The sequence below is a fragment of the Aethalodelphis obliquidens genome, unplaced genomic scaffold (assembly GCF_003676395.1).
Source record: "Aethalodelphis obliquidens isolate GAN/ISIS:26980383/991018 unplaced genomic scaffold, ASM367639v1 scaffold62, whole genome shotgun sequence".
In the NCBI taxonomy this organism is placed as follows: Eukaryota; Metazoa; Chordata; class Mammalia; order Artiodactyla; family Delphinidae; genus Aethalodelphis; species Aethalodelphis obliquidens.
In genome coordinates this window covers 1,604,764-1,617,293 of record NW_020838006.1, presented here as the reverse complement: position 1 = coordinate 1,617,293, position 12,530 = coordinate 1,604,764, and positions in this window count along the sequence as shown.

Sequence of the window (12,530 nt, the reverse complement as noted above, 5' to 3'; positions counted from 1 at the left end):
CTCTTAGAGGAAAACATAGGCAGAACACTCTATGACATAAATCACAGCAAGATCCTTTCTGACTCACCTCCTAGAGTAATGGAAATAAAAACAAAAATAAACAAATGGGACCTAATGAAACTTCAAAGCTTTGCACAACAAAGGAAACCATAAAGAAGACCAAAAGACAACCCTCAGAATGGGAGAAAATATTTGCAAATGAAGGAACCGACAAAGGATTAATCTCCAAAATTTACAAGCAGCTCATGCGGCTCAATAACAGAAAAACAAACAACCCAATCCAAAAATGGGCAGAAGACCTAAATAGACATTTCTCCAAAGAAGATATACAGACTGCCAACAAACACATGAAAGAATGCTCAACATCATTAATCATTAGAGAAATGCAAATCAAAACTACAATGAGATATCATCTCACACCAGTCAGAATGGGCATCATCAAAAAATCTAGAAACAATAAATGCTGGAGAGGGTGTGGAGAAAAGGGAACACTCTTGCACTGCTGGTGGGAATGTGAATTGGTTCAGCCACTATGGAGAACAGTATGGAGGTTCCTTAAAAAACTACAAATAGAACTACCATATGACCCAGCAATCCCACTACTGGGCATATACCCTGAGAAAACCAAAATTCAAAAAGAGTCATGTACCAAAATGTTCATTGCAGCTCTATTTACAATAGCCCAGAGATGGAAACAACCTAAGTGCCCATCAGATGAATGGATAAAGAAGATGTGGTACATATATACAATGGAATATTACTCAGCCATAAAAGAAAGGAAATTGAGCTATTTGTAATGAGGTGGATGGACCTAGAGTCTGTCATACAGAGTGAAGTAAGTCAGAAAGAAAAAGACAAATACCGTATGCTAACACATATATATGGAATTTAAGAAAAAAAAAATGTCATGAAGAACCTAGGGGTAAGGCAGGAATAAAGACGCAGACCTAGTAGAGAACGGACTTGAGGTTATGGGGAGGGGGAAGGGTGAGCTGTGACAGGGCGAGAGAGAGTCATGGACATATACACACTAACAAACGTAGTAAGGTAGATAGCTAGTGGGAAGCAGCCGCATGGCACAGGGATATTGGCTCGGTGCTTTGTGACAGCCTGGAGGGGTGGGATAGGGAGGGTGGGAGGGAGAGAGATGCAAGAGGGAAGACATATGGGAACATATGTATATGTATAACTGATTCACTTTGTTATAAAGCAGAAACTAACACACCGTTGTAAAGCAATTATACCCCAATAAAGATGTTAAAAAAAAAAAGAATGAATTAGAGAATATAACTACAGCTCCTGCAGCATTAAAAAGATAATAAAGGAATATTATGAATGACTTTATGCTCATAAATTTGACAATTAGAAGAAATGAGTCAATTGCTCAAAAACCGCAAATGACAAAAATTCAACCAATAATCAGTAGACAATCTGAATCAGTCTATAACCATGAAAGAAAAGGAATTTGTAGTTTAAAAGTTCCTAAATAAGAAATCTTCATGGCCAGAGTGTTTCCCTTAAGAATTTTACCAAACATTTAAAGAAGAATTAACAACAATTTTACATAATCTGTTTCAGAAAAGAGAGGAGGAAACACTTCCCAACTCATTTTTTGAGGCCAGTATTTCCCTGATACCGAAGGCAGACAAAGACAGTTCAAGAGAGAAAGAGAGAAAGCACATGGGTACAGGAAAGAGGGAGGAAGAGACATGGGGGTGGAGCCCCCTGGGGTCAGGCCAGGTCCCAGGCACAGCAAGGAGGGCCCTTTTCCTCCCCAGGAGCTTTCTTCCCCTTTATCTGCCACAATGTAGAAGTGGGCGAGGAACGAAGGATCAGAGAAGGGGCCTCCACTCCTGCTTAAGTGGAGGATAAGAGGATAAGAAAGACATAGCTTGGGCTGGGAGGGATAGGGGTGATGTCTCCACCTCCCTGTGCTTCCCCACTGTACCCCACCCCCCACCAGAGATTAATTTGTGTTCAGTGCATATTCATTACATTTTTGTCTCCTTAGTAACTTTTCCTTTGGAGAAATGCCCCCCTAAACCTGGTGGGCCTACCCATCACAGGATCCTGACTCCCCAGGCAAGAGCATGAGCACATGACCCAGGAGGGCCAGACTATGCTGCCCTCTAGGTGGAGGCATTGACCTGGGGTTGAGCACATGACCCAAGTAAGACAGCCTTTTTCATTCTGAGATAGGAAGGATACACCAAAGTGTCCAGAAGCCTGGAGTACACAGGAGCCGTCTGTGCTGCCTCATGAGAAGAACGACCCTTAAAGTGAAGTCTTCATAGTGGACAGTAAAGTCCCAAGATGGAGATGGTCAAAGCCCCTATGGCAGTTGGTACCTCTCAATGCAACTGTACCTGAAGCAGCTGCCTCTGGGTTTTCCCAACGATCGAGGCCAATAAATTCCCTTGTTGCTTAAGCCAGTTTGATGTAGATTTCTGTTACTGGAAATCAGGCATCTTCTAATATATGATGTTACTCAGATCCAGCTGAAGTAACCTCATCCTTTGAGATTTAAATAAAATGTATTTGTGTCCCCTTCCCTTTATTCTATAGTAATTCATTTGCCTTTCCCAAGATGTCTGCAAGTTTGCCAGGATTTACAGTTTCCTACCTGTATTTAGCTCTGGGACCTTACTTTGTGTCAAGTGAAGTCTGATGCTCCCATGTAGATGCCTTTCTCTGCACACTACACTGATTCAGCCATGGGATTTATCCCCTTTACTTTGACATTGCCAAAAACTACTCACAAGGGGTGTCTGTGTGTGTGTGTGTGTGTGTGTGTGTGTGTGTGTGTGTTTACACACACACACAGAGACATATAGCCTGAGTTGACTGAGTGTTAGACATACCTTCTCTGTAAAACCATGTAGAGTCTCCAGCAGGAGTGGAATCTCCCACAGGTCACTTATCTCAACCATCTCTGGTCTCCTACTGTTTGCTTGGTAATCTTCCTCTTCCTCTAGACTCTACACCTTTTCTGGCTTTCTTATTTTCCTGATCTCTCAGACTTGGATTCCTTCGCCCAGAAAGCCAACCCCCTCATCCTATTATACTGAACAAGTTACCCTCACAGGCCTCCCTGTGCAAATCCCAAAACTCATCAACATCCTCAGTTAAACTAAAGGGCCATTTGTTCAGATCCTCATCTTCAGAAACCCAGAATTTACAACTGCAGGCTCGCCTGCTTCTGTCCTCAATATGTCGTTGTGAAGGGAAGAAGCCGTATACGAATTTATTTTTCATGATAAGAATTGTGCTGCCATCATCTATTCCTGCCCCCACCCCCCGGCCCCTTCTCCTAGCAGGAAAGGCAGCTACAGTCAGTTGGGATTCAAATAACAATGTCCTCTCCTGGCCACGCGTGTTTTGATTGACAGATCATGATGAGCACCTCTGTTCTCCACTCAGCTATGGAGGCAGCATCATCACAGGCACAGCCACTACGTAGCAAGATGGAAGAAATCCTAAGCAAAAATCCCCTTAGTTGAAATGACCTGAAGTTAGTAAGGTGTTTGCCCTAGTCTGGGGTTGGAGAGGGGTTGGGGTAGACAGCCTGCAGAAATGGCAAATCACAAGGTTTCTCTCTAGGGCAGGGCTTCTCAACCTTGGCATTATTGACATCTTGGACTAGATCCTTCTTTGTTGTAGGGGTCTCTCTTGTGCATTGTAGGGTATTTAGGGTATTTGGTCTCTCCCCACTAGATACCAGTAGCATACTGACCCCTCTCTTCCCTATCAGGGAAAAACTTCTCCAGATGAGTATTATGCTAAGTGAAATATGTCAGACAGAGAAAGACAAATATTGTATGATAGCACTTGTACATGGAATCTAAAAAATACAACGAACTAGTAAATATAGTGAATATAACAAAAAAGAAGCAGACTCACAGATATAAAGAACAAACTAGTGGTTACCAGAGGAGGCAGGGGAAGGCAAAACTGGGATGGGTGATTAAGAGTTACAAACTATGAGGTTCAAAATAAGCTACCAGAATATATTGTACAACACGAGAAATATGACCAATATTGTATAATAACCATAAATGGAGTATAACTTTTAAAAATTGTTAATCACTGTATTGTACACCTATAACTTATATAACATTATAGAGCATCTATACTTATAAATAAATAAGTAAATAAATTAATTTAAAAAAAATGTCCCCAAACATCACCAATATCCCAATGGGGACAAAATTTATGCTGGTTGAGAATCTCTGCTCTAGGGGGTCACTCTGTAGAAATATACAACAGAAAAGAAATGGGCATTGACTATAACATTATAAAATGTCTACATATAACCTAGTCTATGAACCCATTGAGTAAAACTAATTGCCTTGATTGTGTAGTTTTAATTGATACCCCCAAAATCCAATTTAACTATTAAGGCAAAAGCAGAATGCTTATTCACTATACTAATTTGTTTTATAAATAACCCAGTCTGGCACACACCTCTGGTAATGATACATGCTTCAGAAACATGCTGGGACAATTAGCACTTAGAAAGTGCTTTAAAGATAAGACCATATTAAAATCATTAGTGTAGCTTTTAAAACCTATATTGTTTTAAAAATGGATTTTGCTAAGAGATATTCTGAGCTTCTAAACCAAACCTCTACTCATTTCTCCCTAATTACTTGTTAGTGGATTTTACAGATGTAGGGCTGGCTGTAGTGCTATGTTTATTGGTCCCTGACATTTAACAGACATAAAATTTTTGTTGACAGAAGGTGACCTATTATATTACACTGTCATAACTGGTTCAGATTCTTCCCCAAGCCATTGCTGGACCTTAACTGAAGGGCATAAGGAAAAGGAAAGAAAGAAGAGATTGGGTACAGCCTAAGCCAGAGGACAAAATTCCAGGGCCTAAGAGGCTTGAATCCAGAATCCATGTAGCCCTCTATACTTGAGATCAGGTGGGGTGGCAGGGCTATGATTCTGGGAAGTTTGTACAATTAAGAGAAGGTCTCCAGGTGTGAAATGAGAATACCATAGGAGCAGATGCAAAGTGCAGAAATTATAGTAAAGGATAGGTTTGGTGGGCATCTTTTCAAGCTCACCAGAAATAGGGGTCAGAAAAGGCAGACAAACTCCTATCTTGCTGTTGAGAATAAAGTTTCTGGTACATCCTAAGAGGTCAGGCCCAGTTCAGAAACTAGGAAGAACTAAGGCTTCTGGATGTGCAGAGCCTACTGGAGATGGCAGCCTTATATATTCATTAAGACAGATAACCAACAAGGACCTTCTGTATAGCACAGAAGGTCCCGCTACTCAATATTCTGTGATAACCTATATGAGAAAAGAATCTAAAAAAGAATGAATATATGTATATGGATAACTGAATCACTGTGCTGTACACCTGAAACTAACCCAACATTGTAAATCAACTATACTCCAATAATATTTTTAAAAAATAAAAAATTTTAAAAAGATATTCTTGCACCCCATGGGTCCATGGGATAGTGCTTAGTAATTAGAAACAGGACTCTGGAGACTGACTTGTCCAAGAAGATCCTGACACCCACCAAAAGAGAAACAAGAGAATATGAGGAACACTCCTAACTACAAATTAGAAACCTTTCTTTAGAGACAAGTTCCTTCATTCAGAGATGGAGAGATGGCATTGCAAGAGCTAAGGAGGAAGGGAAAGAGTATGTAACTCTCAGGGTAGAAAAACAAAATCACCCCAAATATTTAAAATCAAGAGACAGAGCTACTGGGGGCAAGAGTAAGGGACAAACAAGGGATGTTGAGGCATCTGGCATTAACGTTAAGAAGCCAAGGCAGCAGCAGAGACAATCAGCATCATGGGAGCCCCGGCACAGGGCTTTCTGGATACACGTGGGACCACACAGAGACACAGTTCTTGTCAGAGGTGGGCCTGCAAAGCAGGGAGGGAATGTGGAAGAAACAGCCTGACCTCACTCTGCTCTGATCTCTGATGGTTCCATTGGCTACACCCTAATGGAAGCCACCTGGCGAGAGCCTGGCTGTGTGGTCCAGAGGAACCACCCTTCTGTGTCAGAGTGGGTCTAGGTGGGAGGCAAATGGGGAATAACTAGCACAGGAATAAACATTTACTGAATGCCTACTATGCAGACACCAGACTAGGCATTTTATCTAATTAAAGCCATATGTAGAATTGGTGGATGATTTGAGAAAACCTTTCCCCAAATATTTTCACTATCAACGTGAAATGTCCAGCATTCAATAAGATTTGGCTTTAGTTTTGTGCCCTGAGTCTTCTGGAAGAATAACATTTTATACAGGTAAGAAACAGTTTGGCAAAGGTTTTCCAAGTAGTTATAACCCTTGAGTTATTTCATAATCCTTGTATGGATGTCACCTAATCACAATTATTTACTGGCAGTGTGTGGATTAGATCAAGAATCTCCTGCGAGTTTGGCTGAAGTGATGCTTAAAGGAAGGAAGAAATTATGGAGAAGATTGTGGTAATGAATGATGGTGACTGGATGTTGGGCTGTCAAGTAAAAGAAAATTTGCATTCCTTCCTTACAGCTGTGGGGCTCAGAACAAAGGTTGGAAGTGAATGGCCCACAGGCCAAATCCAGCTGTAGATGTGTGGTTTCCCTCTCAGAGTGTTGACCCACAGAATATTTTCAAGGTTTTGAATTGGTTGCCAATTTAAAAGTCAGACCATGCCACAGAGACACATTGTTAAGGCCACATTCTGGTTTATTTGAAAAAAAAACCCATAGGAATATTTGGCCCACATTTGGCTTAAAAAGACAATAAATGAGAGCTGAAAAGTGTCCTACACTTCAGTTTACCATAGTCCCTACCATTCTCTATTGTCCTCACTACATTGTGGCCACATACCAGCTGTCACTTGAACTTCTTAATTTTAATACCTGGATTGCTTAACTCATGTGTACCATCTGCCATGTCTCTGTAGGAATTTGGATTTGGATTTCTTGAGTTAGAAGGATAATCCCCGGGTAAGCTCACAGAGAGAGAGATTTTCACCTGATAATAAGCATGAGCTTCCCAGAGATGCACTGATTGCCATGGATGATAACAAGGTCACTGACACTGAGGATTTCCAAGGGAAGCTGGATCACAATTTGGCAGCAACTCTACAGAGAGAATTTAAGCTTTGGATGATAATCCTTAAAATCCCTTCCCTGAGATTTTACTGGAGTTTAGACTGTGATCTTTTAGAGTCATAGACTGTTCCTCACCTCTGATTCTAGCACACAAACTAGAACATAGCTGAAGCTAATAAACATATGTTACATCAGATAATACTTCGATTCATTAACTATTCCTTACTTTAAGGCTATGATGGCTGAAACAACTTATTTTTTAATCTGGGGAAAATGCTATATCAAGTTATTATTGTTCATCAATAAATTAATAATCTTACCTAAGAATGATCCAGCAGTCATGAGACTCAAAACAAGTAAAGTTTAAAAAGGCATGAAAAAGTAAATTGTAAAAAGATCAGGGAAGTTCCTAAATAATGTTTATATCCTTTAAAATTTTAAAAAGGAGTAACTAACACCACAATTAGTCACTTGTAGGCAAAAAAGAGGTACAGACTATGCTGGACTCAGCAAAAAACAATAGGGAGAGAATTTAATAATGCAAAAACTCTAGAGTGTGACCACCTCTGAGTGTCTGATTAAAGACAGTGGCTTATAAAATATTTAACTTAGTTTAGCAGTTATATATTTTGTGCCTATTATATACATGCCATTCCTAAAAAGGAATAAAAAATTGAAAGTCTTTATGAAGAACTCAAGACCCTTTTCTGTCCATCCCTAAGAGGGGATACTGACATGGGACACAGGCCAAGATCACTGTTTGGCTTTGTGGATAGAGCATGAAACTTTGTTGTAATCATAGAATCTACAGTGTTATAAGACAAAAAGTTAAAAACTGTAGGATCCGCATAGCCTAGAGTCTTTGGATTTCCTGTATTTTTAGAACTTCCCTTTTCTGAAAGTTTTCCCATGCCCCTGGGTCCTTGAGCATCTTTGGGATATTTATCTTTGAGTTTGTTCTTTCCCTCCTTTTCCTGCCCTAGGATCCACAAGATATCAAGGGCCAAGGTAAGCTTGTGGCCAATGGGGAAAGAGGCCAAGATGGTAACTTGACTTGCTTTTGATCTAGACCACAAAGCAAAGGGAATTTTTGAGACCCAACCATAGGCCAGCTCACCCAACCTAGAGTTTCCAAAGAACAGTTTGAAGTTAACATATTAGGACAATAAACCATCTGCTTGCTTCTTCTTCTGTGCCACTCTAACTCCATCCCCACAGAGCATTAGCCTGTTTTTAATTCCTTTAATGTTTTCTCACAATACTTAGAATAAAATCCAAATGCTCTCCCAAAGTCTACAAGGCCCAGTATGATCTGATTCCCACCTTGTACTTCAATCTCATTTCATACAACTTTTATTTACAAGACTCCATCCCACTGGCCTTTCATCTCTTCTTTAAACATACCAAGCTCATTCCTGGCTCATGGCCTTTCACATGCTGGTCCTCAGTTTAGAACTCTTTCCCCCAGTCGTCTGCCAGGCTAGCTTTTTCTCATTCTTCTGATCTCATATTAAATTTCACTGACTCAGAGGAACTCGCCCTAACTACATACATCTCATACCCACAACTCTCTTGAACATCACTTTGTTTTCTTTTTTTGGTACAAATCACAACTTACATTAATTTATTTCTTGTCTTTGTCTCTCTTCTAGAATATAAGCTCTATGAAAGCCTGAACTGAGTGTGGCTCCAATGCCTAACACAGTGCCTGGCCAAGAAAAGGTTCTCAAATGTGGGAGTGATTGTAACAGCATGCATTGCCAGGAATGTCCACCTCAACACTTCCCATATAGATGCATGGCAGGATTTGAGAGTTCAGGAGCTAACAAAGAATGGTCTGCCTCATCACAACCACCCAGGACAGGCATAAGTGAAAACCCCAGAGAGTAATGTAGGAGTTTAAGGGAAAAGAAGGTGGTATTGGTTGAAGTGAATTAAGCAACACTCTATAGAAAAGTAGCATTTCTTATCTATCTTTAAAACGTGCATTGGATTCCAATAAGTAAAAAAAAAAAAAGAGAGAAGATGATATGAAGAGGAATAATACAAACAAAAGATTACATTGAAAGACATGTTTAGAGATAAATATTACCCCAGTGGAGTGAGAGGGTTCATAAGCAAAGAGTGAGAGAGAAAAGTGAGAAAGCCAGTCAGGGCTGTCCTGGGAATCCAGAATGGCAGGATAGAGTTTGACCACATCTCATTATATACTGGGCGTCCAGAAAAATCCCAAATTTGTGTTGCAATGATGTTTAAGATGGATTGTAGTGGAGAGAGACTGGAAATCAGTTAAGAGGCCTTAACAATCAGTTGAATGGCAGCATTGGGTGCCTAAGATCCAGTTTTGTCAGTAGAAGATGAAATAAAGATACCAATGGCAGAGAGACATCCTGGAGGCTGAATCTTGTGGATGTCTGAGATGATAAATAAAGAGAGAGGTTTTAGTGAAGCAAATAATGTTGCTCATATTCAAAGAGAAGAAAAAATAAGGATAAACTGGGTTGGGAAGAGGAAGCACTGAGTCCTGCTATGGGCAAGTGGTTTGAGTTCGCAGAATGACATCTAGATAAAGATGCCCTACCGTCAACTGGAAATGAAGATTCAATGGGGGGAGGGGTTGGTTGGACCGTGAAATCATCTCCTCTAGAGATAACAACTTAAAGTGTGCAGAAAAGTTCACTGATAGAAAAATACAGAGGTGAAGGAACAAAGAGAAAAGGCAGAAGAACCTCAAGGAACATCTACATTTGGGGGCAGCTGGAGGAAGAAGGAAGCAAAGAAGTTTCATCAGGAAGTTCCAAAATAGACTGAACACGTGCTCTGTGTGTCAGAAGTTCAAGTTCCTAACAGTAGTATCAATTAATGCATCTATTTATCTTCCAGCATGATTCTTCCTTCAGGATTGCAAATATCTTATTAATGTCACCCACAACATCCATTTATCATGGCTGTTTATATTATTCATCTCGAAGTGACAGCATACCTGGCACTTGTTAAAACACTTAGGAAGAGATTTCCTGCTGTAACAGATGTCAGGGAAAAGGAGTCAAGGTGCACACTTCCACCTTAAAATAAAATCAGGATTTAGGATCTGGGTTTTAAAGATACAAAATTCCTTTGTTTGTGTGAATTCTTTCCCCATCCAAAGAATATGGGGAGAGAAATTTCATTGGTGTTTGTTTACGGTGAAAATAATTTTCTACGTGACTTATGAAAATTCTGTTAATTTTTCACTGAGGTTTGTATACCTCTCTGCACTTCAGTCTTTATATGAGATCTACAACTGATAAGCAGTCAGAGTTGCCTGAAGAAATTGGTACCAAGGAGTAGAAGACAGACCTGGTTGAATATGCAAGATTCACAATGATAATTTCAATTTTTATAACCCCAGGATTTGTCTTTCTAGAAGTTACTATTTTTTTAACTTAATCTTCAGCTTGATTAATAGCCTCAAAGTTCAAGGTCCCAAAGGCTAGCCCTACCTGGCCAACAAAACTACTTTATGTTCCCTAAACCAGTGGTCCTCAGAGTGTGGTCTCTACCTTAGACCAATGATAAAAATTCCAAGGATTACCCAGTGCCCAGAGGACAAAATCTCCATTCTAAACCTCATCAGCACATTCTTTTTACAAATGAGAAGATTGATCTTTCTACTGTATTTCATAGCTATGTCCACTTGCATCCTTTCTTATGTTTGTTAAGAAAAGAACTCCAAAATGGTGATCAATAAAACATATAAGGCGAATAACTGAGAAAGGAGCATGATTACAGTTTGAGTTGATAATCCAAGAGGGCCTGGTATAGAAAATAAATTTTTAAAATTAATATTAGTTAAAAATGTGGGATGGGTAATAATATTAGTACTCTCCTATTAGAAAATGATAATAAAACTTATGATCTTAAAATATATATGTTTCAGCATTTCCATAACAGTGGCCAAAAGTAGCATTACTTTATCTACCACCACACTCATGGGGATAAAACTGATGCAACTCTAGTGCTATTCTCTATTAATAGGAATCAGGGCTTCTCAGGGACTAAAAGCTTAGCTAATAGTAGAAAAAAATTAATATGGGTATGAAACATCTCATTACCTTTAAGAAACAGACTTTCAAAAATGCCTCAGGAAGACAAAAGAGGCAGCTTACTGGAGTGTACACATTGCAATCATTTGAGCAACATGAATAATTATAGTTCACTGGGACAACATGACTATGAAATGCCTTGATGCATAATAGTGCTCAACGATGAAAAAGTATAAGGTACACAAAAAGTTCACTGGAAAACAAAAATAAGGGCATATTTTTAAAAATATTTTTAATAAGTAGGTTAGAGAATTTATATAGAGATAGATATAGAAATATAGATATGATATAGATGTTCTGTTTCTTTGATTTTTCTTCTAAGTAAATAGAAAAGAACAGATAGAGTTAATTTTAAGTCAAATAACTCAAGGACGGTTAGAGATTTTTCTTGGTTAACCAGAGAAGTGATCACTTCCTATGGCCACACTTAACAGTCAATAGGAAGTCCAGCTGTGTATTAGAGGCTGACGTATGAGGCAGCATCCAAAGAAGAGGGCCTGCTGCCTAGACTCCCCCTTTCACTCCTTCAATGAGGAAACCACTGGGTGTTTTTATTCCAAAAATACTGAGAAACCAAGACATCGTGAAGTAAAGGCTCACTGCCTGGGACTAAGATTGGATGGATGGGGCGCTCTTGGGGGGGGGCTCCATGTTGCTAGTATAAGGGTTTCTGATGACTCATTGCCATAGCAACTGAACCTTGACTCTAAGACAAAACTCAGGCCAAAAAACATCAGCTCAGGATGGAATCAATTTTGAAGAGATCCACTAAGATCCCATATGCCAACCAAAAATAAGTGACTGATAACCCAGAATCTGTAACTCAGCTGGTCTGACACCTCATTCTGTATTACTGTAGCTCTAGGAAAGTAGAAACACTGAGAAGTATAAAATACAGGGAAGGTATAAAACAAGTTTATAAATAATGAAGACATAAATCAAACCCATAGTATAAATATTTCTTGATCATTTAAGTATAGGTGTAATACATTTTGAATCCCATTGTGATTACTTGTGTGTTTATATGCACGTATGTGCATGCTGTCTGCTTTTGAATTTTCTGAAGCTTTTAAATGAAATTGATAGAGATTTTATCAAAATATTTAGGAGCAGCTGTCTACTTAAATTTGTAATCAGCAATTAAAGATTTAAGATGATTTGATTCCTAAAGTATGTTTTGATTTATTACTGGCAAAAGTAGTGTTTGAATGTTGAGGAAAAAATTTAATAATGAATAAGATTACAAATGTGAGCAATTAAAAAGTTACCAATAGTAGCAAGTGTTTTCCCTACACCTGGTCACTAAAGATCCTTGATCATTAAAGATCCTTGGTCACTAGAGATCCTAGAAGATGTTATTCTC